This window comes from Petaurus breviceps, unplaced genomic scaffold, assembly GCF_028583685.1.
Source record: "Petaurus breviceps papuanus isolate PSGF00001 unplaced genomic scaffold, PetGlider_PUasm1.0 37, whole genome shotgun sequence".
Taxonomy (NCBI): domain Eukaryota; kingdom Metazoa; phylum Chordata; class Mammalia; order Diprotodontia; family Petauridae; genus Petaurus; species Petaurus breviceps.
Genome location: NW_027186296.1, coordinates 5887903 through 5913569, shown reverse-complemented (window position 1 = coordinate 5913569; position 25667 = coordinate 5887903). Strand labels below are relative to the sequence as shown.

General features: G+C 38.3%; 1 protein-coding gene across 1 annotated transcript in view; it reads left to right on the top strand.

Annotated features, from left to right (window-relative positions):
- Positions 1-14256: 14256 nt before the first annotated feature.
- Positions 14257-25667, top strand: part of KATNBL1 (katanin regulatory subunit B1 like 1) — a 55681-nt gene continuing 44270 nt past the window's right edge. Inside the window, exon 1 of the mRNA XM_069097666.1 lies at positions 14257-14420. The gene's annotated coding sequence lies outside the window, so the exon portion shown is untranslated. The remainder of the gene's footprint in view (positions 14421-25667) is intronic.

The following is a 25667-nucleotide window of genomic DNA, read 5'->3' as shown; positions in this document are numbered from 1 at the left end:
GGTTACCCAGATAGGCACATGTTATCTCTGTTGTAGATGGATAGTCACTAATACGGGGATACGGGGGAGAGGAAGAATCGGCTGTGTCTGTGTCCCAACAAAGAGGCTTTCTTGAAAGAGACCAGAAACGCTCTCCTTCCTCTTTATAGCCCACAAAAATAGGAAGTTCTTCCCATTACAATCGCTAATACTGTTTTGTTTTGTTTTTTGGCACATCCCCTCATTCCCTACCTTTTAATAGGGACCAAGAGACCAACCAGGAGCTTTTGGCCATTCATGTCCTTTAGCAAGGAGCCAAAGGGATCATGCCAAGTACTCCAATACAATCCCTGCTACACAATGACTAAATGCTAATGATGGTTGATTCATTGTTTTTGTTGAGTCCTTTCAGTTATATCTGACTCTTTGTGACCCTAGTTGGGGTTTTCTCCACAAAAGCACTGAAGTGGTTTGTCACTTCCTTCTCCAGCTCATTTTGCATAGGAGGAAACTAAGGCAAACAGGGTTAAGTTACTTGTCCAGGGCCATACAGCCAATAAGTGTTTGAGGCCAAATTTGAACTCAGGTCTTGGTGATTCTGGGCCCTACACTCTATCCACTGCATCACCTCAACTGATTCATAGAAATAATCTAATCTAGCTTCTTATTTCACAGATAAAATCCTGAGGGGAAAAGCAGCTGACAAAGGTTGTACAGCTAATAAATAGTGCACCTGAGATTGGAATTCATTTCTTTTTTTCCTCTTAATTCTGTGTTCTTTTCCACTGTATTATTCAGGTTCTTAAACTGATTTGCTTTTTTTTTTTTAAAGCAATTGGGGTTAAGTAACTTGCTCAAGGTTACACGGCCAGTTATTTCTGGGTATCTGAGTATCTAAGTATCTGAATCCGGATTCAATCCCAGGTTATCCCAACTCTGGGGCCAGTGCTCTTACTCACTGTGCCACCTGGCCACCCCTCGCTTTTTTTTTTAAGCTCAGTTTTTACATATTTTTAAATTACATGTTTTATTTATTTATTAACACATAGGTGCCTAATAAATGTATCTATCTACCTAGTTATTGAAAACTTAATATTAAACATCAAACAACCACCCAAGCTTGTTTAGTTAGCTTTTACAATAGACACAAAAACTTTTTTACAAAGGGATATTTGCTTCCAAAAGTAAATCTTAAAATATACAAATTTACTGCCTTTAACACATGGGAGGCATAATTCCTTTTCTTCTTGTACCACATCAGTTCCTGTGTGGGGGAAGGAGATTAGGTTCACAATTTAGCTCCATTTCCATTAGAGCACAATCCCAGTTCCAGGTTTAAAACCTTTCTTGGGCTCACTCTGGCTTCCTAGGGCTTCCAACCTGGTGGGTTAGCTGGCTGGCTGGCTGCACTTCTCTGCCTGCAGTTCCGGCTATAAGGTCTTCTTGGCTCAAACTCCCAGTCACATAGGGATTACCCCTAGCACCTGAAACTGAGGACAAATAACACAAAACAGAAACATCATCAGACTCATTTCTCAGAGCTGAGGTAAAAGAGAGGTAAGCTGGGGAAGGACTGTCCTTACCCTTTCAGTTCATGTTCTCCATGTTGGGCACAGCAGATAGAAGTCACCGAAAAGAGCACAGTGGAAAAGATGGTGGAAAGGAGATTTTTTTTTTTAAGCAATCGGGGTTAAGTAGCTTGCCCAAGGTTACACGGCCAGTTATTTCTGGGTATCTGAGTATCTAAGTATCTGAACCCGGATTCGATCTCCAGGTCATCCCATCACTGGAGCCGGTGCTCTTACTCGCTGAACCACCTGGACGCCCCGTAAGGAGATTTTAAAAAATTTAAAAGATTAAAAAAAAAAAGTTTTACCACTTTTAAAGACAATCAGTCAATCAAAGGAGGTTAGCCCATCCACATGCTAAGGGATGGGGGGAGGAGCTCCCCATTTGACAAACTGGGTATGCTCAAAGGCCCCTGAATGCCAACTCCATGTTAAAACTGGGCATACTCAGAAAAGCCCAATATAACAGTAAAATTAATTCATTTCAATGGATGAAATATCATAACTTTTTTCTTATTTTTCCTGTTTCTATTACAGTCTTCCCACCCATCTTCCACTCTCTCCAGCTGATGTTCTTCCTTATGAAAAAATATGAATAGTCAGGTAAAACAAATGAACAGATTGGCCATGTCTAGAAACGTCTGTCTAACTTTGTACTTCTAGTTCAGGGAGTCAACAAATTATAGCCTGAGGGCCAATTCTAGCTGCCACTTGTTTTTGTATTGCCTGATACCTAAGAATGATTTTTACATTTTAAAATGCAATAAAACTTTATTTAAAAATACAAAAACCATTCTTAGTTGGAGGACTATAAAAAGGAAATAGGTGTGGACAGGTTTTGGCCCATAGGCTGCAGTTTGCAGACACCTGTTCTAGTTCAAAGAGTAGAAATTATGTTTCATCTTCCTTCTTTTGTGTTCTTGATTGTTTGATGCCTTGGTCAAAGATTTGAGGTTTTTCTGGATTGGTTCTACTCACATTATTGTTGTATTCATGGCACAAATTATTCTACTGGCTCTGCTAACTTTACTGTGCATTAGTTCATACAAATCTCTCCAACATATTCCTGATTTCTTATGGAAGCTAGGTGGTGCAATGGTTAGAGTACTGGGTCCCAGAGTCAGGAAGACCTGAATTCAAAATCAATTTCATTACTTATTAACTGTGTAACCCTGGGCAAGTCATTAACCACTATTTGCCTTAGATTCCTCAATTGTAAAATGGGGATAATAACAGTACTATATCTCAGCATTGTTGTGAGAGTCACCTGAGATAATATTTGTAAAGTATTTAACACAGTGCTTCCAATGTAGTGAAAGCTGTATAAATGTTTGTTCCCTTTACTCTTTCCCCTATGGCACCATAAAATTCTTGTACATGTATACAACACAACTTGTTCAGCCATTCCCCAATTGATGGATATCTGTTTTGTTTCAAGTTCTTTGCTACAACTAAAAGTATAACTACAAATATTTATGTACAAATAGGTACATGTGTACACTCTTTTACCTCTTTAGGGTACATACCTAATAGTAATATCAATGGGAAAAGGATGCATATATTTTAGTGATTTGGGGGGGTATGGTTCCAAATTATTTTCAGAATGATCACACCAATTTACAGCTCCATCAACAATACACCAATTTATTTATTCTCTAACAATTCCCTATTTAATCTTCATTGCCAAATTCATGGGTATAATGTAGAATATCAGAGTTGTTTTAATTTGATTGTCTCTTATTATTAGTGACTTAGAGCATATTTTCCATATTATTGTAAACAATTTGTATTTATTCATTTAAAAATTAGCATAATAATTTGTATTTTTTTTGAGAAAAAAACTGGAGAAAAATTTCAAGAAATCTGGAAATAAATCTAGGGCATCTTACTATTTTAAGAGATCAGCAAGAAAGTTACTTAAACATAAATTAATCCAATAAGGAAAAAGCTAATATTTATTAGTTATTTATTTTAGGCCTAGTAGAAACTGTTGCAGAAAATAAAAATAATACATAATTATGAATTATTAATGAAGGTTACTTCTCCTATTCTGTTCTTGGCCTTAAACAGAAAAATACCAGCCCAAATATGGGGCTCACTTCCAATTTCATCAGTGTAGAAAATTCTATAGTTCTGTAATAACAAATCAATAATCATTATTAAATGCTTACTACATGCCAGGTATGCTAAGTTCTGGGGACACAAATAAAAGCAAAATGAAAGACAATCTCCTCCCTCAAGGTGCTTACATTTTAATGGGAGAAGATAGCATATAAAAGGAAGCTGAATTGGAGAAAGTTGGGAGTCTGGAATGGAACAGAGAAAACAATACAGCTGGTTGTTCTCCTTGTAATGGAGTTACTGGGAGGAACTTCCAATTAGAAGAGAAAACTAGGGTGTGTGTTTGGGGAAGGGCGAGGGTTGAGGGTTGGGGGAGTTGGGGGGATGGAGTGAACTTCCAGGGCGAGAAGGCTGTAGGATAGAATAAACTTCTAGGGTGAACTTCCTTCATTTTACTCCAGGCTGTACTATTCTATTAACTCTGGACTTTCTCTGCCATTCATACAAATCCTCTTCAGCCTGGAAGTTTAATTTACCCCTGGACTTCTCACACTGGAAATATCTCCTGCCCTAGCAGCCTCTCCTTTTGATTGGGTGGTTCCTCTCAGAATTTCCATTTTAAGAAGGACACCCAGGCTAACCATGTCTCCATTTCTCTAAAGGTTGAACTCCTCTCTGGACAAGTCACTTAACTTTTGTTTGCCTCAGTTTCCTCATCTGTAATATAAAAATAATGATAGCACTTACCTCTCAGGGTTGTTTTTCGGATCAAATGAGATAATAATTGTGAAGTGCTTGACACATACATAGTAAGCCCTACATAAATGTTAGATTATCATCATCATCATCATCAATTAATTCCTGACTCTCAGTCTTTTTCTACTATGTCCCCATCCTTGGTACCTTCATCTTTTCCCACCTCTTCAGCTTTTCAGCTTCCTTTTGTGTATTGTCTTCCTTATCAAAATATAAACTTCATGAGAGCAGCGACTATTATTTTTTCCTCTTGTATTTGTATTCCTCTGGTTGGTGCAGCAGATACAGTACTGGACCTGGAGTCAGGAAGACATCCTCCTGAGTTCAAATCTGGTCTCAGACACTGTGTGACCCCGGGCAAGTTGCTTAACCCTCTTTGACTTAGTTTCCTCATCTGTAAAACAAACTAGGGAAGGAAATGGCAAACCACTCCAGTATCTTTGTCAGGAAAATCCCAAATAAGGTTACAAAGAGTCAGACACAACTGGAAAAAAAAATGACTGAACAACAACAAATTTGTATTCCTAATGGTTAGCACAGTGACTTGCACTTAGTAGATGCTTCACAAATGCTTTTTGATTTGACATACTTAAGAAGGCTGCTGTGGCAGGGTGTAGAAAGTCTGGAGAGTCAGGAGTGGAACCAAGAGAAGAATGACGACATGGCTGGCCTGGACACTTTCCTTAAAATGGAGGTCTGGGAGGAATCCACCATCCAAGTAAGTGACCACAGATCAGAAATTAATTTGCAACTTATATTTTAAGAGGGTTCCCTTGGGTACTGAGATGTTTGGTGACCGTTTATGGTCACCCAGGTAGAATGTGTCAAAGCCTGGATCCTCCTAGATTCCAAGCATGGCACTCTATCCACTATACCAAGCTTCCTCTCCACTAAATGTGTTGTTTTAAGTAAATATATAAACAAATGAACAGATAGCTTTAAGATTGCAAGGTATTGCTATAAAGCATTTCTTTCTTAGTTCATACCATCTTATTCTACTAGTTGAGTTTTTATATCTTGCTTGGCTTAGGAAAGGCTGTGAAATTATTTCTAATACATTATTATATAGCCCTGGACTGATACATTTGGGTAAGGAATCCAAGCCAATAAAATATCCATTCAAGCAAAAATTTCTTTTAGCATAAATAAATGGGAAAATTACAAAGACAGATACTTTTAAGGAAAAGCCTTTTATAGAAATAACCAATATTTTTAGTCAATACTGTCTAGAATGTCACTGTACTGATTCTACTTGGCCACTGTCCCTGGTCAAACAAGTTCTACCACTATTTCCTAAAATCTCTTATGACTTTTTGCTGCTTCAATTAAGTGGGCTTCCATTATAAGTCCTCCAGTTTATGTGTTGTCTTTGTATGTGGTATCATTCTATTCTTTTGTTAACCTGGTTTAATTATACTGTGCTGTCCATGACTTCAATATACAGCCTACTAAACAGTGTTGGTAGGGAGAGTCTAAACAGGTAAAGAAGATTTCTTTACCCCCATTTCTGCTGAATTTTCATTTCCCTACCCTTTTCAGTTCAAGAAAAAGATCTACATTTACTGGATCTCTGACTAATTTCCATATTAATTTGGAATTTACTCAATTCTGGTTCATGGGCTGCCATGTCATTGTGCTTCCCCCTTAACCAGCAGTGACTTGGTCTGGAGGTATGTTCCCCGGAGAAGACGTTGGTGGTATGACCTACAAGTGGTTAGTAACACCATTCCACCCTGACAATTATCTTTTGTCATTAAGACTGAGCTATGTAATTATTTCACTGGTTCACATGATCTATGATCCCATTATGTTGCTTCCCTCAAGCATTTACTTGGCAGAATGAAGGGAGGAGGGCATCCATTCCCACAGATCATATCAAAGGATGAGAATGACAACTATACAGTGAGTCATAAAGACAGCCAAATAACTACATAAGAATAGCTCCCTGCTTGGGCTGGGTCCAGTCTAGAAAAAAAAAATCAACTAATATTTATTTAGTACCTACTATGTGGAAAACTATATAAGGCACTGGGGTGATAAAAAGATAAAGTCCAATCCCTGTCTTGGTGGGATACAGCATTTAAATATAATATTAAATAGGTTATAGGATCTACAACTGGAAGAGATGTTAGAGGTCATCCACTACAACCTCATATTTTTACTAGTGACAAAAGAGGCCTCTGAGAGACTCAGCAAGGATTCCATGCTGTGTGCCAGTCTAGCCTAGCAGTGGAGTCATCATTGGCCTGATATCTCACAGTGAACTTTGTGAGGACTCTCTGGTGAGATAAAGGATATTAAAGCTCCAACGTTTCAAAGTCATGACCTGCTTTGGACACAAGTTCTACCTAAGAGTGTACCTACTTACCATTGTACCTAAAGTTTGTGCCTACTCTTCCCTCTCACTGCCCCCCCACCCCCCACCCCACCCCGATCCCTTGCTATGACTATAGTTATGAGAGAGTGCATGCTTTGGGCTGTGTTTGACTCAGGCCAGTTTCCTGTTAGAATATAATGAGACAAGTGTAAGTCATTCAACAGCTGATGAAAGGAGATTTTTTTTTTCATAGCAAGAGAATATTTAACAAGGGTCATCCTAAGTTGATTCTGCTGAGTGAAGCTCTCTTGTGTCTGAGTTGCCTTCCTGCCAAGCAGAGCCCACTTGGAGCTCCTCCTGTCTGCTTTGCATTCAGGGTACCAGAAAGTGAGAGCAATAGCATGAAATTTTAGTCCTCTGTGCCAATCAAGTTTCAAGGATTTTAAAAATTACTTATTTTTGACATTCCTTAAAATTTTTTTGAGTTCCAGATTCTCTCCGTCCTTCCTGTCCCTCATCCATCCTTTGAGAAGGCAAGCAATTTGATATTATATATATATATATATATATATGTATGTAAAGTCATTAGCCATGTTGCAAAAAAGGAAAAGAAGGGAAGAAATATAAAGCAAGTGAAAGAAGTATGTTTCAATCTCTACTGAATTCATCAGATCTCTCTGGAGGTAGATAGTACTTTTCATGATAGATGCTTTGGAACTGTCTTAGATCATTGTGTTGATTGGAGTAATTAAATCTTTCACAGTTGATTATCATTACAATATTGCTGTTACTGTATACAAGGTTATCCTGATTCTTCTCACTTCATTTTGTATCAGTTCATATAAATCTTCCTAGGTTTTTCTGAAATCTTCCTGACAGTCATTTCTTTTAGCACTATAGTTTATCATCACAGGGCAGCTAGTAGGGCCAGTAGATAGAATGCCAGGACTAGAGTAAGGAAGATGTGAGTTAAAATTTAGCCTCAGACATTTGGTAGCTGTGTGACCCTGGGCAATTCACCAAACCCTGTTTGCCTCTGTTTCTTCATCTGTAAAATGAACTGGAAAAGGAAATGGCAAACCATTCCAGTATCTTTGGCAAGAAAAGCCCAATGGGGTCGCAAAGAGTGCGACACAGCTAAAAACCACTGGACAAAACTAAATTTACATGGGGGAGGGGATTAGGCTATTGCTCATCCACAGTGCATCCCAGGGTTTAGAGATATTATGTAACTATTATTCTTGTTAAGTATTTGCCTGAATGCTTTGGCTAAGCAGTAATTGAGTCAATGACTGGTTTTCAGTGGGTAACACATTAGTGAAAGATGATGAGTTAAAGTATTAGGAGTATAACTATTCAGGGTTGCCTAAAGAATGAAGGTATCAGTTGCCCTTCTGGGGATCCAACCTGCCAGTGGTAGTGCAAATTTAGGGGAGTATCTCCAGAGGAGGTGTTACACATGGAAATGAGATGTTCCCATTTGCTTCTCTACCAGTTTCTTCTTAGGTCTGGATTCTATGAATATTGATGAAGGGTTACATTGCCTTTCTCATACCTCATAGTGGCTCCTATCAGCAACTAAAATAGTTCAAAGTAGTTATTCAATCCCACTCTTAATGGTACAAGGACCTGGGTTGGAGCAGGAAATAGAAATGGGGTCCTCCATGATGGCAGAAGGATATAATGGAAAGAATGTAAAACTTGGAATCATAAGGGAAATTGGTTTAAATTCTACTCCAACACTTCTTAACTGTACAACTATAAGCAAATTACTTAAAATCTGAGCCCCAGTTCCCTCATCTATAAAAACAGGGAGAATAATACCTATAGAATAAGAGAGGGGAAGGAATAAGCATTCATATAGGACCTAATATATGCCAGGCACTATACTTGATGTTTTACAAATTTTACATATTATATGACAATGCTATAATCATTCCTATTTTATATCTGAGGAGACTGAGGAAAACAGAGGTTAAGTGATTTGCCAGGGTCACACAAGCTAGTAACTGTCCGAGGCTGGATTTGTCCTGACTCCAGGCTCAGTACTCTCTCCATTCCACTACCTAGCTTCCTCCACAAAGTTATTTCAAGTATCAAATGAGATAATATATGCATATCCTCTACCCGTACATATGGCAGCAGATTTGGTGGGTATTAGGCAGTTTTGTAAATCAAATCAAGGTTAAGTAACTTGCCTACATACCAGTTTCTTAAAAAGTCAAGGGTTCCATATCCTCTTTTTATTGTTTTCTGTCTCTCCCTGTGCTGCTTGGTCCACTGTATTAGACACACAGAGGAACGATTATTCAATTCAATTTGATTCAAGTGAACTAGTATCTTTTGGCCTCTCAGGATATAAATTCCTTCAGGGCAGGGACTCTGCTCTTTATCCCATCCCACCTTGATCTCTTATCAGATTGCATTCTTAACCATCTTCCCTCTCAGTAGAATTTTCTTCCTATCAACTGGTTCCTTCTCTACTGTCTTCAAATATACACAAATCTTTTCCATTCTTAAAAACAAAAACAAGCTTAACTAGATGCTACCTTCTCCTCAAGTTATCATCCTATAACTCTCCTCTCTTAGCCAAACTCTTTGAAACATCTATCTACTTTTACTGCCTCCACTTTCTCTCTTCTCAATCACTCCTTAATCTCTTTCAATATGGCTTTTGACCTTATCAGTCAACTGTTAACAGTGAACTCTGAATGGCCAAGTCTTTGGCTTTTGGAATATCATATTCTAATCTTTCCAACTCTGTACTGTAGTAGCTGCTAAATCTTGTGTGATCCTGACTGTGCTGCCTTAGTACCCAAACTCTTTCTTTCTGGTTGGTTACTAGCAATATTTCATTTTTCCCAAAAGGTTCTGCATTTGCCTGTAACTTTCCTGGAAGCAATCATTTTGGGATCTCTTTCAGGACATAAATGACGAATTATTTTTATTTTTTACTTTTCTCAATTTTATTTTCACAATTTAAAAAAATATAATATTTGGGCTCTTTTTTGTTTTATTTTGTTTTTGTTGTTGTTGTTGTTGTTGTTATGTTTTTTTGGTTCTGGCTTTCAGGTAGTCCAATGTTTCTAAAATTAATTTTCCTTGATCTGTTTTCTAGGTCAGTTGTTTTTTTATGTGACACAATTTCTTCTCTTTTTTGAGTCTTTTGACTTTGTTTTAATATTTCTTGTTTTGTGGAGTTGTTAACTTCTGCTTGATCCATTCTAATCTTTAAGGAGTCTATTACTTAGACAAGGTTTGTTTTTTAATGTCTTATATTGTTATTAATTCTTCTTTTCTCTAAAGCTTTCATTTATTTTCTCTTTCCTCAAGCCCTCTAATTTCATTTATAAAATCATTGAAACTTTTAAAAAACCTTCTTCCTTCACTTATTCTAGGAATTCTACTTAACCTTGTGTCTAAGTTGTTTTACTTTGAGGCTTTGCATGTCCATATTTTGGAATCATTTTCTTCTTCTGAGTTTGTGTCTTTGGAGTCCTTATTTCTATCACAGTTTTTTATCCTGGTAGACTTTTTATGTATATTCATTTTTTCCAGTTTTACTTCCCAAAACTAGACCTTTGTGTTAGGTCCAGGTTCTTTGCATTTCTTTAGGGAATGTCTGGACCTTGTTTGGTTCTGATCTGTATTCCCTGGGATCCTGATGCTGCTTTCTTCTGAATGTTGTATTCCTCAAAGATCTGAAGGGTGGTTCAAGGGGACCTACAAACTTCAGTGTACCCCAAGCAATTTAATCTAGAGTAAAGTCTGAATATTGTTCTCCTGCTCTGAGCTTTGAGATCTATTTTAGGTTTAGGTCTGAGTGATATGGCTGTAGATGTACTCCTGGTTGGACCTCTAATAGATTGCTACTGGCCCCATCCCCTGTCAGGTAGCCTAAAGGCTACAGAGGCTCAGGCCTTCCCTTGGTCTTAACTCTCTACCCTCCTCAGCTGTAGATAAGCCAGGGTAGAAGATGAATCTAATTCTCTAGGATCAGAGCCACTTGCTGCTTTCACCTGCTTCTAGCATAGGCTACATCCTTAGGCCTATGACCCCTGTATAAAGCATAGATCCCTCCTTCCTAGGCTCATATCTAGAGCTGCCATTTGGTTCCTGTTTCTGTTCCTTGCACAGCCTCAGGTCAGTTTCTGCTTTAACCCAATTACTTCTTGCTCTAGTAGACTACTGGTTTAAGCTTTTAATTTAGGCCTTGGCATAGAAGTTCTGCATGGCACCTTCCTTTCAAGACCATCCCCAATGTCCATAGATCTCTGTCTCCTTATCCTGAACTGAGCTGGAAAAATGACTTACTCTGTTTTCTGCTTAGAGTTCCTGATCATTACTCAGTTTGGCACTATTTATAGGCCTTTGAGTAGCTTTAGGGGAAAGTTGGACAGTACAGCTTCTTCCTGTTTTTCTATCTTTGTTGATTTCTCACTTGGACCAGGCTTTAAAGGATGGTTAGAAATTTAACAGGCATCTTTGTGTGCCTTTCTGAGCTCAGAGGGATGATAATCCTTTCTGAGTGAACTCTCCATATCCACCACATTCTCCAAGGCTTCAAGATATACTCACAACTTCCAGCCTGTGTAGGTCAGTGCCAAAGTGGTAGAAACCTCATTTATTGGTAGTGTACCTTAGGAAAGCTTTAGTGGTAACTCATATACTTTAGCTATGGCAAGAACAAATCTGTCCCAAATTAAGAGAGACTAGAAAATTTTCTTGAGCAGATTCTCCAAAACTCATGCCTAACCTTTAATAATTGCTTTGATGTCATAGCCAGGTCCTTCTAAGGAACCAGGATTTGTTTTTGTTTGTTTTGTTTTGTTTTGTTGTTGTTTGTTTTAGTAACTAGGGCTATCCAGGACTTTATAATTGAAGAACCAGATGGTAAAGTAGCTGAATGTTGATCTAAAAAAGATTTTCATGTATGACTATTTTAAAACTTGGCAAAATATAAATATCTCTGATGGCCTGACTTACAATGCATGAACACTAGAACTCTGTCAAGATGAAATCGTGTTTTTTAATGATGATGAAAGGCTTTCTCCTAAACCCCCTTCATTCTGGCTTCCAACTTCACCACTCTAAAGAAACTGTTCTTTCCAAGGTCACCTAATCACCAAATTAAATAACCTGTTTTCTTTCCTCATTCTCCTTGACCTTGATGCCAGTTTTATGCTTGCTGACTATGTCTCCTTCTTTAGTTTTCTGACTTCTCTTTTTCTCTAGCTAATCCTTCTCAGCCACCGTTGCTTATTCCTTTTCCTCTTTCTGCCTTCTTAAGTGTTGCTATTCCCATTGTTTCTATTCTTAGTGCTTTTCTCTCTGCACTTTTTCTTTTACCCACTCTCCTATTTCTTTATTATTCACTATTTTAGGTCATGACTCCCAAATATTATTTCTATGCCTGATAGCTTTTTCAAGTTTACTACCTACATTTTCACCTGTCTTCTTAGAATTTTTATGTAATTATATCACATTCAAACTCAATATGTCATATAGTTGTTTTGTAGGATCTCAAACTCAAGCCTAAAACAGAACTTATCTTTTCTTCCTTCCCCTATATGCTTCTTTTCTGAATTTCCCTATTTCTTTGGAAGGTGCCTAGGTTCATAATTTATGTTTCATCACTAACTCTTTTTTCCTCATCTCACACGCCCAAATGCCATGTTTTATGTGCTGTCTTCACAGCATTTCTCACATATGTCCCCGTCACTCACACAGTCACTACCTCTTATCTCCTCTTGCCTGTACTATATCTCAGTTGATTCTTTTTCTTTAGTTCTCTCTCTCTCTCTCTCTCTCTCTCTCTCTTCTCCCCCCACTCTTTTTCCCTCCCCCTCTAATCCATTATCCTTCACACAGATATCAAAGTACTTTTCCTAAAGCACTGATCTACATCTCTCCCCTACTCATAAACTCCAGTGGGCTCCCTCTTGCCTTTAGGATCAAATACAAACTCTTCTGCTATCATTTAAAGCTGCTCACAACCTGGCACCAATCTTATCTTCATGTACTTTACAATCCAGACAAAATGGTCTTGTTTTTCCTTACATGTGGCATTCTATTTCCCATGTGTGTGCTTCTGTACAAGCTGCCACCCTTGCCTGGAATGTACTCTCTCTTCACCTCTGCCTTTTAAAATCTCTAATTTTCTTCAGACTTCAGTTTAAACACTACCTTCAAGATAAGGACCTACTTGACTCCCCCAGTTGCTAGTACTTCTCCCCCATAATTATCTTGTGTTTGATTTGTCTATATGTGTAGAGGTTGCCTGTCCTCCCAAAAGAACATAAACTCCAGAAGGACAGAGACTATCTTATTTTTATCTTTGTATCTAGGGCATGCCACAATGTCTCTCACATATTAGGTGTTTAATAGATACTTTGTTATTAACCGTTTTCCAAAACCAAACTCATCATCTTCCCTTTCTATCTATCTTGTCCTTCCAATTTCAATTCAATTTGATTCAATTAAACAAGCATTTATTAAATTCCAACTATGTGCAAGGTACCAGGCAAGGGGACATAAAGAGAGAAATGTAAAAGTCTCTCCCAGCTATGAGTTAGTGCAGGGTTTTATGTCTTTTTGGGGGGTGGGGTGAGTGCAGAAGTTGCATTCTCATTTGAGGTTTTCTTATCCTGAGATCACTGAGGTATACTTGCAATGAATTGTCAAAAGTCACCCACCTGATGAGGACAGGAGCTATTAACCAAGTCTATATCCCTACATTCTCCACTCATCTGTTCCCCACTGAGATTATTTCCTCTTGAAAGCAAAGGTGGTCCTAGTTGTAGGCTGAATGGTTAACTGGTTTGATTTGAGGGACTTTAGGAAAATTCACCTTACCCCAAAATATTTCTCCTGGTAGTCCACTACTATTTTCTGGGACTTAAGTAAGTTACTTTATCTTATTGGATCTCAATTCCTTCAGTTACAAGATGAAGTTGATGGACCAGATGATCTCCAAGTTCTCTTCTAGAACTAAAATACTGTTAATTTTTTTTGATGAGTTCTCTTTGTAGGATGAAGGAACATCAACTTCAAAATCTTGTTTATGGACAGTTCCACTTAAGGGTCATCACTTTAAAGATGGAGTTCACTGAACCTTTCAGTCTCCATTTCCAGGTGTTTGGATTAGAGAGATTTTAAGGTCCCTTCCAGCTTTAAATTGATGATCCTATAATCTTTGAGACGTTCCCACAAATGGAGTATAGGGAAGGTAACTCTTGAGCATGAATAGAACTTTTATTCTATTCTGATGCTTATCATCATCATGGTATGGAGATCAGAAGGTTGTAACAGGGAATTTAGGGATGAGGGGGTCCATTTGATTGTAAGCTCCTGAGGGCAGGAACAGTTTTTTGCCTCTTTTTATCCCACCACTTTGCACAGTGCCAAGTATAAGGTAGGCGCTTAATGAATGCTTATTGAATTGGTTCAGGGTTGCAGCCACAGGAAAGAGCCAAATGGACAAAGCGCCTGCAGTGAGCAGACATTGCCGCCAGGGGGCAATGTAGCGGAAAGTGGGGTGCTGGAGCCCTTGGGAATGTGGGCTCCTCCCTTTTCCTCCGTCGGGAGGGCGGGGCCAGAGCGGGGAGAGTTGCTATCCCAGCTGGCCGCGCGGCCGCTTTTGAATGGCGCTGCCTGGGGGCCGCACTCTGGGCTTCGCGGAGACGCTCTAGGCTGTCGGGGCTGCAGCTAAGGAGGCGCCGCTGTACCATGAGCCGCCGGTGAGTGACCTCTTACTTCCCACACCCGCGGCTGCTCCCTCCGCCCAGCCAGCTTCGGAGGCCTCCTCCTGAGCCTTCTGCTGCCCAGCCCTGGGGCCACGGTCTCGCTGCTCCTGCTGGGCCTGACTACCTCTTCCCCGGCAGAGGCCGCCGCCCCCTCGCAGCTCCGGGTTCCCTTCTGTCTCGTGAGCGCGAGCGCGGGGCCGCGCGCTTGCCAGGCCTCTTAGCTTGGGGGGGGAAGGGGCGGAGGAGGAGAAGGCGGGGGTCGGTGCCACCGAGGAACCTGCCTCTGCTGTCCCAGGGCAAGGAGCTGCGTCTGCTGGGGCCGGGACGAGGGGCGGCCCGAGCGAGGCGGCTGGGCCCCTGCTAGGGCAGCATCCTGGCTAGGCGAGCGGGGGAGAAAGGGAGACCCGCGGTCACGTATCAACTGATCCTCTGGGTGGAGCTGACATCTGCAGGGTGCTTAAAAAAAAAATCCAAAACATTTGTGCCTTGGGAGGGGGAAGACTAAAGGGGTTTCAGGTTGGCCCTTTAAAGATGAGTGAACTTGATTTTGCAGAAAGTGTGCCTACACACTGGATTTCTCTGATTGCACTTTGGCATCCTTCTTTTCTTCTCTGTTGTGTTTTTTTTTTAAAGCTAAGCTTTTGTTTTTGCCAGAGAGAAACTTGGAGTAGTTGCATAAAATTTGCTGACTGCGCCTTTGAAAACCCTCATTGTGTATTTTCTGAAAAGTTGTTCTTCTATTACAGTACTCGGGCATGGAACCTTCTTAGGTGACTTAAATATAGCGATAACAAAGAGTTGTTTTGTTTTTTTCTTGTTGTCTTTTGAAGTTCCTTGAAAACAGAAGTGTCCAAACTGCTTTCTGTGTGATTTTAAACACACACACACACACACACACACACGCACACACGCACACACGCTGGAATAGAGAATTTATTTTTAAGTAATTTAGATTTTAACCATTAAAAACGGTCTGGAATTTCGGTCTGTATTTCAGTAGTTTAAAATACAATGCCTGGAGTCTTAGCCTAATGTTGTTTAGTAGTTTAAAATATTTAACAGTTTAAATTTTTTTTTTAATTACCAATATTTCAATTAAAATGTTAGAGAGAAGTGCAAAGGCCCCAAGCAAACAATGGGAAACAACTCTAATCAGAACTCTAATCTCTAATTGGTGATTTGATGTGGAGGAATTCACAGTAAGAACATGCATGTGGGTTTTGGTTGTTCTTTGAAATCAGGTGCCTCTGTTAATGACAATTTCTGATTTTAGAACACTGGTTAAAAATGCAGTTGTGTTTTCCAAGGTGAATGTAGCTGACAGGGTTAAAGTAGGTTAAGAAATACCATGCATGTATATATCTATAGTTAATGACTAAGTAGGTAGGATAACAAAGGAAAACCAGTATATTGAAATGCAGCTATCAGATTTTTTAAAATAACGTATATGGGTCCCAGGTTAAGAAAGGAATAAAAACTTTACATCTAATTTTAAACTGAATATTTAAATGTGTCACACATTACATGAGCATTTGCATGCTATTTGCCAAGTACAATGTTGGGCACCACAGAGACACTTAAAGCATGAGATCTTCCCTAAAAGGAGCATATAGTCCAGCTGTAGAAATAAGACCATCAGACATGAAATAATTAGTAATCTTAGAAATCATAGAAATCTTACAAACAGCTGGTTAAATGGAAAAAGTGATGAACTTTTTCATTGAACTTGGGTAGGACTTTGCATCCCAGCTCTGCCTTTGTAACCTGGACAACTCCTCTAATCTTTCTGGACCTCTGTTTCCTCACTTGTAAAGTGAGGATACTGGGCTAGATGACCTTGGAGGTCCTTTCCAATTCTATATCTAGCTTATTGTCCTGTATTGGGGTTATGCAATAGTACTTGGGAGAAGACAATGTTGTCAGGGAAGTTTTTTTTGAGGAGATAATATTTGAACTGGACTTCAAGGGATAGGTTGGAATTAATGAGAAATTTAGGGATGGACAGAACAGAATGAATTAAAGTTCTAAGAATGAATAAATATAATGTATGGAAATTGAGCTTCTTTTTAAGGAAAAGGGACTTAATAATCTGGTTCACTCTGTTGTTTTACAGTTTAGGAAATAGAGGCTCAGAGAGGAAAAGGAATTTGCCCAGGGTACTGTGTAGTAGAATCTAAATATGAGCCTAAATCTTCAGACTTCAATCCAGTGCTCTTTCCAAAAAGATACTTGAGTCAGCGGGTTAAGTTAGGCCCTAGAAGCTAGACATATGTTTTGAGCCATAATACAATAGGAATAATAGGCAAGAGGGATCCCAAGTAGATTGAAGAGTAGGAAAGTAATATGATAAAAGTGGCATTTTAGGAAAATTAGTCTGACCCTAGTATGCAGGAAAGGTTTAAGGAATAGGAGGTAGATACAGGCTAGATTTGAAGTGATGAGGTACTAAGATAGTAGCAGTGTCAGAGAGTAATCCATAAGTCATTTTGAAAGAAGAAATGACAGAATTTGCTGACATATTACTGAGAGGATAAAGATGAGCTGAATGAATTTAAAGCTTTTTTCCGTGAGAAATTGAAACACTAATACAACCAGTAACAGATTTATCATGATGCTTTTATTAAGTTTCCTTGGGAAACCTCAAATGGTTAGAGAGCTATGTGAATTATTCAAGACATTTATAACTAGGAAGGAAACAAGCATTTATCAAGTTCCAACTATGTGCCAGGCTCTGTGCTAAGTGCTTTAAAAGTAGTAACTCATTTAATCCTTATAACCCTGGGAGATAGGTGCTATCATTAACCTCATTTTATAGTTGAAACTGAAGTAAACTGAGATTAAGTGACTTGTCCAGGATCATACAGCTAGTAAGTGTCTGAGGTAAAATTTGAACTCAGGTCTTCCAAATGCCTGGTTCTGTTCTCTATTCACTGGACCACCAGTTGCCCCTAGATAACATTGTAATCTATTAAAAGAGTAAGTGTAATTATCTAGATCGAGTTTTTTCCCCAGAAAATTACATTTTAAAAATTTTGTATTTCTTTTGTTGCCACATAAAGTAGATGAACTTTTTGCTTTTGTTTTATTTAGCTCATTCTTCCAAGCCTTTTTATTTAAGGAGTTTTTTTTTGGGGGGGGTGCAAATATGTTTACATAGGTTAGATTCTAATTTCTTTACTCTGATTAAAGAATACAGTTCTAACATAAAATATTTTGAATGCCTTAATTTGACAATATGAGAAGGGAATGTAATTGTTTTATGGTATTTCTTTTAATGATCCTGAAATATATATCCTTTGACTAAATACTTGAACAGACCATGTTAGCATATTTAATTATTAACTTTAGCTCTTAATGGAACATAGATTCTTACTGGAAAATAGTCAAATTGATGTTTGGGGAAGTGACTTTGTTTTCTCTTAAAAAAAAAGGAACAGCAAACCATAAATTTGATCTGGATTTTTATTTTTTTTTAAGTCAAACATATTCTATACTCTTATAAAGTCCTCAATGTGTTTAAAATTGATAGATTATAGAGCAGCTAGGTGGCACAGTGAATAGAGTACCAGCCCTGGAGTCAGGAGGACCTGAGTTCAAATCCAGCCTCAGACACTTAACACTAGCCATGTGACCTTGGGCAAGTCACTTAACCCCAATTGCCCTGCCCTCCCCCCTCCAAAAAGAAAAAAAAAATTTTAATTGATAGATTATTTTTCAAAGCATGACTTGAACCACCTAAATTGATATGAGAGTTAATTTCCTGAAAGATTGTGTTTATATAGTCTTGTTTTTTTCCTCTACCTTTACTTTCACTATCTTGTCATTGTTCCATTTAATTTATACACTGAGTAGGGCAGAACAAGCCTACTTCTGGGCTAGTCCACTATTCATTAAGTGGGATATCAAGTTGGCGGGAGAGTGGAACCTAGAAGAATTCCATACTCCCCCATCTGTCCCTCCACTCTCTCAAAAAATCTGCCCCTCAATTAGAAATTGTTACCTCACTTTGACAGAATTTTGGCATTTTTGCTAATCAGAGATTCATTTGGGTTGAATAAGGAGATAAAATCCTTTTTGTAAATGTTCTTGTAAGGGCTTTCAGTCTTTACCGCTTTAATTAGTTAAGCTTATTTTCTTCTGAACTACAAGAGTTTTTATGGGGCAGGGGAGTAATTCGTGGAGATTGATGCACTAAGGAGAGAAGGCTTTGGGCAGCATATAGCCTTTAAAAACCTAGTGGTTTGAAGGAGATAATGAAAGGGATGTGAACAGGGGGATCATGCTTGCAACTTTGTCTAGGGCTGGCCCTTTGACTCATCTATTGGGGAACATATTAGGACTATAGGAAATTATATTCATTATTGGTTCTGGTAATGATAAGCTAGATTTGGAATCTCTCTTTTCTCACCTACCCAAGGCCCTCCCACCCCCCATTAGCCTAAGTGCTGTCATATACTCCCTGGGTGTTATCATAATGGAAATATCCCCAAATTTTAGATTTATGGGTTTTAGGGTCAATGCCATTTCAATAGTGTGTCTAAAGATTTTGTCTTAAGAAAATGAGGAATGATCTCTCAATAGAAGAAAAAAAGAATTGTGAGTTGCTGCTTTCTGTGTTTTTTTCGATTTCTACATTTCATAAGGTTAGTGCTATGTTAAAGAGGGTATTAGAAGATGTAGAATACATTAAAAGGGAGTGAGAAAAAAATAAGCATTTATATAGTGATTACTACATTCTAGGCTCTGTGCTAAGGACTTTTACAAATATTCTCTCTTTTAATTTAATTTTAAGACCTTTATAGCAGTATTGCCTAAACTGATTTGGTCATGGAACATTTTTCTTTTTTACTTAAAATACCTTGGTCTAGGAGTATGGGAAACTTCTGGGAAAAGGAGAATCAGGCAAATTTGGGGACAGTATAGAAAAAATAAGCCTTTTCTCACGTCTCCTCAAATTACTGTACATAACGTTTTAATGTGTGTATAACAACTTCTTGTTAAGGTTAACATCAGATATCTAGTATTTTAAAGGTTAAATATTACTATTATATATTTTTTTTCATGGAACCCCTAATCACATGAATTACATTTCAAACCATTCCTTTACAGAATATATATTAGAAATTCTTTTCTGGGGACCAGTATCTGTATTTAATCATTGGGAAAGAATGCAAAGGTCAGCCACCAATTTTAGTACCTTTTGGAAACTCTTATAAAAGCTAGATGGTAGTCTAAAGTCACATATTAGCTTTTATCTTTGAGTTTTTGTTGTAACTATTTAGATAAACCTTATTATTCTTTTTTTGTTCACTTACCACACTGAATCTGGCATCATTATAATAGATTTTAAAATTCACAACTTTAAATCATTTTTGCTATTTAAACAACAAGTAGTGAATTGGTACACATTATAGTTAAAAGGAGTGACAACAACAAAAACCCAGTCTGTTTTCAGACCACATAATGTATTGTGAGGAAAGCCACATTAAGTCGGCAGGCATTTAATAAGCGCCAAGCACTGTGCTAAGCTTTGGGGATATAAAAAAAAAACAAAAAAATAGGACCTACTCCGAAGGAGCTCACAACTAATGGGAGAGACAATATGCAAATTACTATGTACAAACAAGCTGCATACAGCATAAACTAGAGATAAATGGAGGGAAGGCACTAGCATTTAGGGGGGTTGGGAAAGTGTATAGAAAGTGGGATTTTTATCAGGGACTTGAAGAAAGTAAAAAAATACTGTAACGAGATGAGGAAGGAGAGAATTTCAGGCATAAAGGACAGTCAGTTAAAAATGCACTGAGTTGGGTGTGTTAGAACATCAAGGAGGTAAGTGTCACTGGGAGTAAGATGTAAAAAGACTGGAAAGGCAGCAAGGGGCCAGGTTATAAAGAACTTTGAATGTCATATAGATTATTGCTGTAGACCAGGAATGAGGTGATAAGGGTTTGTGCTAATATAGTGAATGGAGAATGGGGCTCAAATTAGATGTTGCAAAGAGAATCAACAGGACTTGGCAACAGATTGTATGGGGATGGGGTGGGGAGTGAGAGAGAGTTTGGAGTTGAGGATAACACTTCATTTGAAAGCCTGGGTAATGGGGAGGATGCTGATGCCATTGATAGTAATAGGAAAGTTAGGAAGAGGGGAGGATTTGGGGGAGCAGATAATGAGTTCATTTTTGGACATGTTGAGTTTAGGATGTCCCTGAGGCATCTAACTTGAGATGTGTAATAAACAGTTGAGATGTAAGACTAAAGGTATGGAGAGTGGCAAGGGATGAACAAATAGATTGGGGAATAATCAGCAAAAGGAGAGTTGTAGGAAAAGACTATCCTACATATTAAGGGGGATTGTATGTATGTGAAATGTAAATGGTTAGTTGAGTTTGGTTAGAATAGGGAGTTACATGAGGGCAGTATGTGGTCAAGCAGGTTGCAGCCAGACTTTCATTGTCAGACTAAAGAATTTATATCTTGTTTGTAAGCAGTGGGGAGACATTGAAGATTTTTTGAGCAGGCAATTGATAAGGTTAGGTTTGTGCAGTGGAATTATTATGGCATCAATGTAAAAAGGCTGATTGGAGAAGAGGGAGACGCAAGGAGCCCATTTAGGAGGCTGTTATCTAAATTTAATTTAGAAGTAATGAAGTCCTAAACTAAATTGATTATAATGGAAGTGGAAGTGAAGGGGATGGATGTGAAAAATATTAGAGAGGAGGGAGATTGACAGCATTTGGTTGCTGATTGGATATAGGAGAGGGAGATTTGAGAAGGAGGGAGGAGTGGAAGATAAGAGCTGGTATTTATATGGAGCTTTAAGGTTTGCAAAGCACTTTACAAATATATTATTTTATGCTTATGACAACTCTGAGAAGTAAGTGCTGTTACTATCTCCATTTTGCGGTTGAGGAAATTGAAAAATATCAAGGCTAAATGACTTGGGACACACAGCTAATAATTGTCTGAGGCTGAATTTAAACTCAAGACTTCTTGACTTTAGCACCAGACCTCTAATCACAATGCCACTTAGCTGCCTCTGAAGAGCATGGATGACCGGAAGAACTGTCTTTGGCATCATCAACAGAGATAGGGGAGTTGGGGGTATGTTTTGAGAAGATGAGTTCAGTTTGGGAAATAATGAATTTGAGGTTATGGCAGGACTTTTTTAGGTAGACATATCTAACAGGCAGTTAGAAATGAAGGATTGGAACTCAAGATTAAGGCTAGAGATACAGATTTGGGATTCATTTGTTTAGAGGGGGTAATTGAAACCATGCAATGTGTTTCAAATCTTCACAGAACCTGGAATTGAATGCTGCCTCTAACAGATTTTCTAACAGATTTGATGGCTCTGTGATCTGTCAGAACCTCAGTTTTCTCATGTAAAATAGGAATAATATATGATCTTTCTATTTGGTGGGGTGTGGAAAGTGCTTTGCAAGCTTCAAAGTGCTACATAAATGTAAATTATTTCTCTTTTCATTGGAGTTTATAAAGTCATTGTTAAAGGAGCAGTGAAATAGGAATGAAATTCTGTGTTTGAATAGTTACTGCAGTGAATTTGATTGGAGAATCAAGAGATGAATGAAAAATAATTTGTTTCCTTGAGGGCCCATTTAAAGTTAAATGGGGTAACCTTGTTGTGGATCCAGTTAAGATCATTTTGTGACCTTTCAATATATCCCGGTGGCTTAGATATAGGAATAGAGAAATCTGGTGTTGTAGTTTATCTGGTGCTGAGGATTGAGTGGGAATAGCAGAGGGATGAGAAAGTAGGGGATTAAAGAGTAAAGAGCAACATTGAAGTAGCTAATTATTGAGTGAGATTTGGGTTGAGAAAGAAGTAAAGCTGGAACAGGAGTGCTGGGGCTCAACCAAAAAGGGAGGGATCAAGAAATTGGAAGTTGTGGTGAGAATGAAGATCAGATTAGGAAGGAGTAAGCATGTGGAAGAATAGAAGGATGGGAAATTGTGGTTAGAGAGGGATATTGAAAAGCTCAAGATGTTGGAGGGGGAATAGTTTCAGATGCAGGTGAGGTCTAAGGTATGACCACCTTAGATCCAGTGGGGAACAGAAGTAGAATACAGATAGTGGCTCCTGGATTTGAAGAGTTGGAGACACTTATTTGTGTACATTTCTTATGTCCCTTCTAGATTGTAAACTCCAGGAGGCAAAGGACCTTATTTAAACTTTGGATCTACTTTAGTATTTAAGACAGTGTTCTGCACACAATAGGTGCTTACTGTACATAGAAGAGTAATGTCAGAAATGAATTTCTAGATTTTAAATTTTTTCTCAAAATAGAAGATTTTACACAAAGGAAAATTTGAGGTTATTTGTATATAATGTAAAGTAGGGTAGATGAGTTTCCACTGAATCTAGAAACCAGTCTCCAAGTATAGGAGGCAAAAAGATTTATTTTTAAAAATTGAATGAGGGGCAGCTAGGTGGCATAGTGAGTAAAGCGCTGGCCACGGAGTCAGGAGGACCCGAGTTCGGTTCTGGCCTCAGACACTTAACACCCATACATACACACAAAAAAAACTAGCCATGTAACCTTGGGCAAGTTACTTAACCCCAATTGCCCTCCAAAAAGCAAAAAAAAAAAAATTTAATGAAAAAGTTCTTTTTGGTCAAATGTCTTTTTAGCATTTAAAAAATGCTTATAGTTAAGTAAGTGGGAGGGAAGACTTGCAGGCAATGAAGGCATTATGGTTTAGTAGAAAGTGGGCTTGACTAGGAGTCCTCAGGAGTCATGGATTCTTGTCCCAAATCTTTCTTTAATCAGCTTCTGTAGGTGATGTTGGGCAATTCACTTAAATCTCCCTGGGCATTACTTTTCTCATTCTTAAACTGATTTTTTTCTTTTTTTTTTTTTTTTTTTTGTTTTGGGGGGGGGGGCAGTTGGGGTTCAGTGAACTGCCCAAGGTCACACGGCTAGTTTTTGTGTTGTGTCAGAGGCCGGATTTGAACTCGGGTCCTCCTGACTCCAGGGCCGGTGCACTATTCACTTTTCAGGTCTGTTTCTATGATTTTAGGGCCACTTTTCCACCCCAGTATAAAACCTAACTTTACAAAAGAGTTCTCCCCTGCTTGTTGCAGATATCCTCCTTTCTCTAACTTACATGAGATAAGCTGGGAAGAAACACTACAGAAATTCAGGGCAATAACAATAACTTTATATTGAGAAGCATCATGACTTAATAGAGAACCTGACATACCCTAGCTGTGTGACACTGGATAAGTTGCCCATATCCATTTTCTTTTCTTTTTTTTTTCTATATGAATAAAGTCACAGGTCTGGTTATTTTAAAAAATGTAGTGCTTTATTCCTCTCTCATTTTAATTTTACAAAACTTGGGGAAAATTGTGCATGTGGTATTTGTGTATGTGTGTATAGATCATGAGATATGACAGGAAGGCACTATGCAGTGTTCACTTCTATCCTTTCATTAAGAATTGGCCCCCTTAGAAGAAGAGGGAAGAAAGAAAATAACTAGCATTCAAAGGGGTGCTTTAGATCACCTCTTAGACAGAGAATGACTGAACAAATTCTGGCATATGATTGCAATTGAATTATTATTGCACCCTAAGAAATGATGAAAGATATTGAAGAGAATCCTGGGTAGCATTAATTAATTCAGAGTGAAGTGAGTAAAACCAGGACAACAATTTATACAAGAATAGCAACATCATAAAGAAAACAACTTTGAAAGATTTAAGACCCCTCTGTTCAAGGCTATGACCAACTATGTCTACAAAGGACCTATAATGAAGCATTGTATCTACTTCTTAACAGAAAGGTGATGGACACAAAATACAGAGGCATACATTTTTGGACTGGCCACTGTGTAGATTTGTTTGGCAGACCTAGGCCAGCCATGTCTTCATTTCCCACCTGGTTGCATTCCTTTGGACTTCTCATGCCCTTAAGAACCTCCATTATCCTGCAAGATAGCATGAACTTTGATACTTACGTCTTATCTGTAGCCTTAGCCTCAGAGACCCCTCTGATTGGAAGGTGGAATGGAGAGCTCCTCCCAGAATCTCTGTTTAAGGAGGATGCTCAGGCACACCCTCTTCATTTTCCCCACATAGCTGTACTCTTTTGGACTTCTCCATCATGCCACCCCTATATCTTTTCCATACATTTCCTTCTCTTTCCACCCTTTTCAGCTTCCTTTGTGTGTTGTCTTTTTAGTTATAAGCTCCTTGAGAACAAGGACTGGGTTTTGTTTTGGTTTTTGCATTTGTTTCCCTAGCACTTAGCCCAGTGCCTGGCACATGATAGGTGTTTCTTCCACCTCTTTTATGTGAGAAAAATGTCCCCATTTTACCTCTCCCTTTTCCCAGTGCATTCCACTTACTCACCCTTTCATTCCCCCCCCCCCCAATTTATTAAATTATTTATTTTTAGTTTTCAACATTCACTTCCATAAGTTTTAAATTTTCTCCCCCTCCCTTCCCAAGATGGCCTGCAATCTGATATAGGCTCTACACATATATTCTTATTAAACACATTTTCACATCAGTCATGTTGCATAGAAAAATTATAATGAAAGGGAAAAACCATGAGAAAGAAAAAGAAAACAAAAAAGAAAATGGTCTCCTTCACTCTGCATTCCAACTCCATAGTTCTTTCTCTGGATGTGGCAGGCGTTTTCCATCATGTGTCCTTTGGAATTGTCACCCCTTCATTTTTTTAAGAGAGCATCCCAACATAATCAACTCATACCTTCCCTCTGTCTATGTAGATTCCTTCTAATTGCCCTACTAATGATAAAATTCTTAGGAGTTACAGGTATCATTATCTTCTCTTATAGAATTGTAAACAGTTTAACTTTATTGAATCCCTTATGATTACTTTTCCATGTTTACTTTTTAATCTTTCTCTTAAGTCTTCTGTTTGTCAGATTTTCTATTCAGCTCTAGTCTTTTCATCAGGAATGCTTGAAAGTCCTTTATTTCATTAATTGTTTATTATTTTCTCCCCTAAAGGATTTTACTCAGTTTTGCTGGGTAAGCTATTCTTGATTTTAATATTAACTCCTTTGCCTTCCAGAATATCATATTCCAAGCTTGTGGTTCCTTTAACATGTAAGCTGGCAAATCTTGTGTGATCCTGACTGTGGCTCCACAAAATTTGAATTGTTTTTTTTTCTGACTGCTTGTAATATTTTGTCCTTAACCTGGGAGCTCTGGAATTTGGGCATAATATTCCTGGGAGTGTCTATT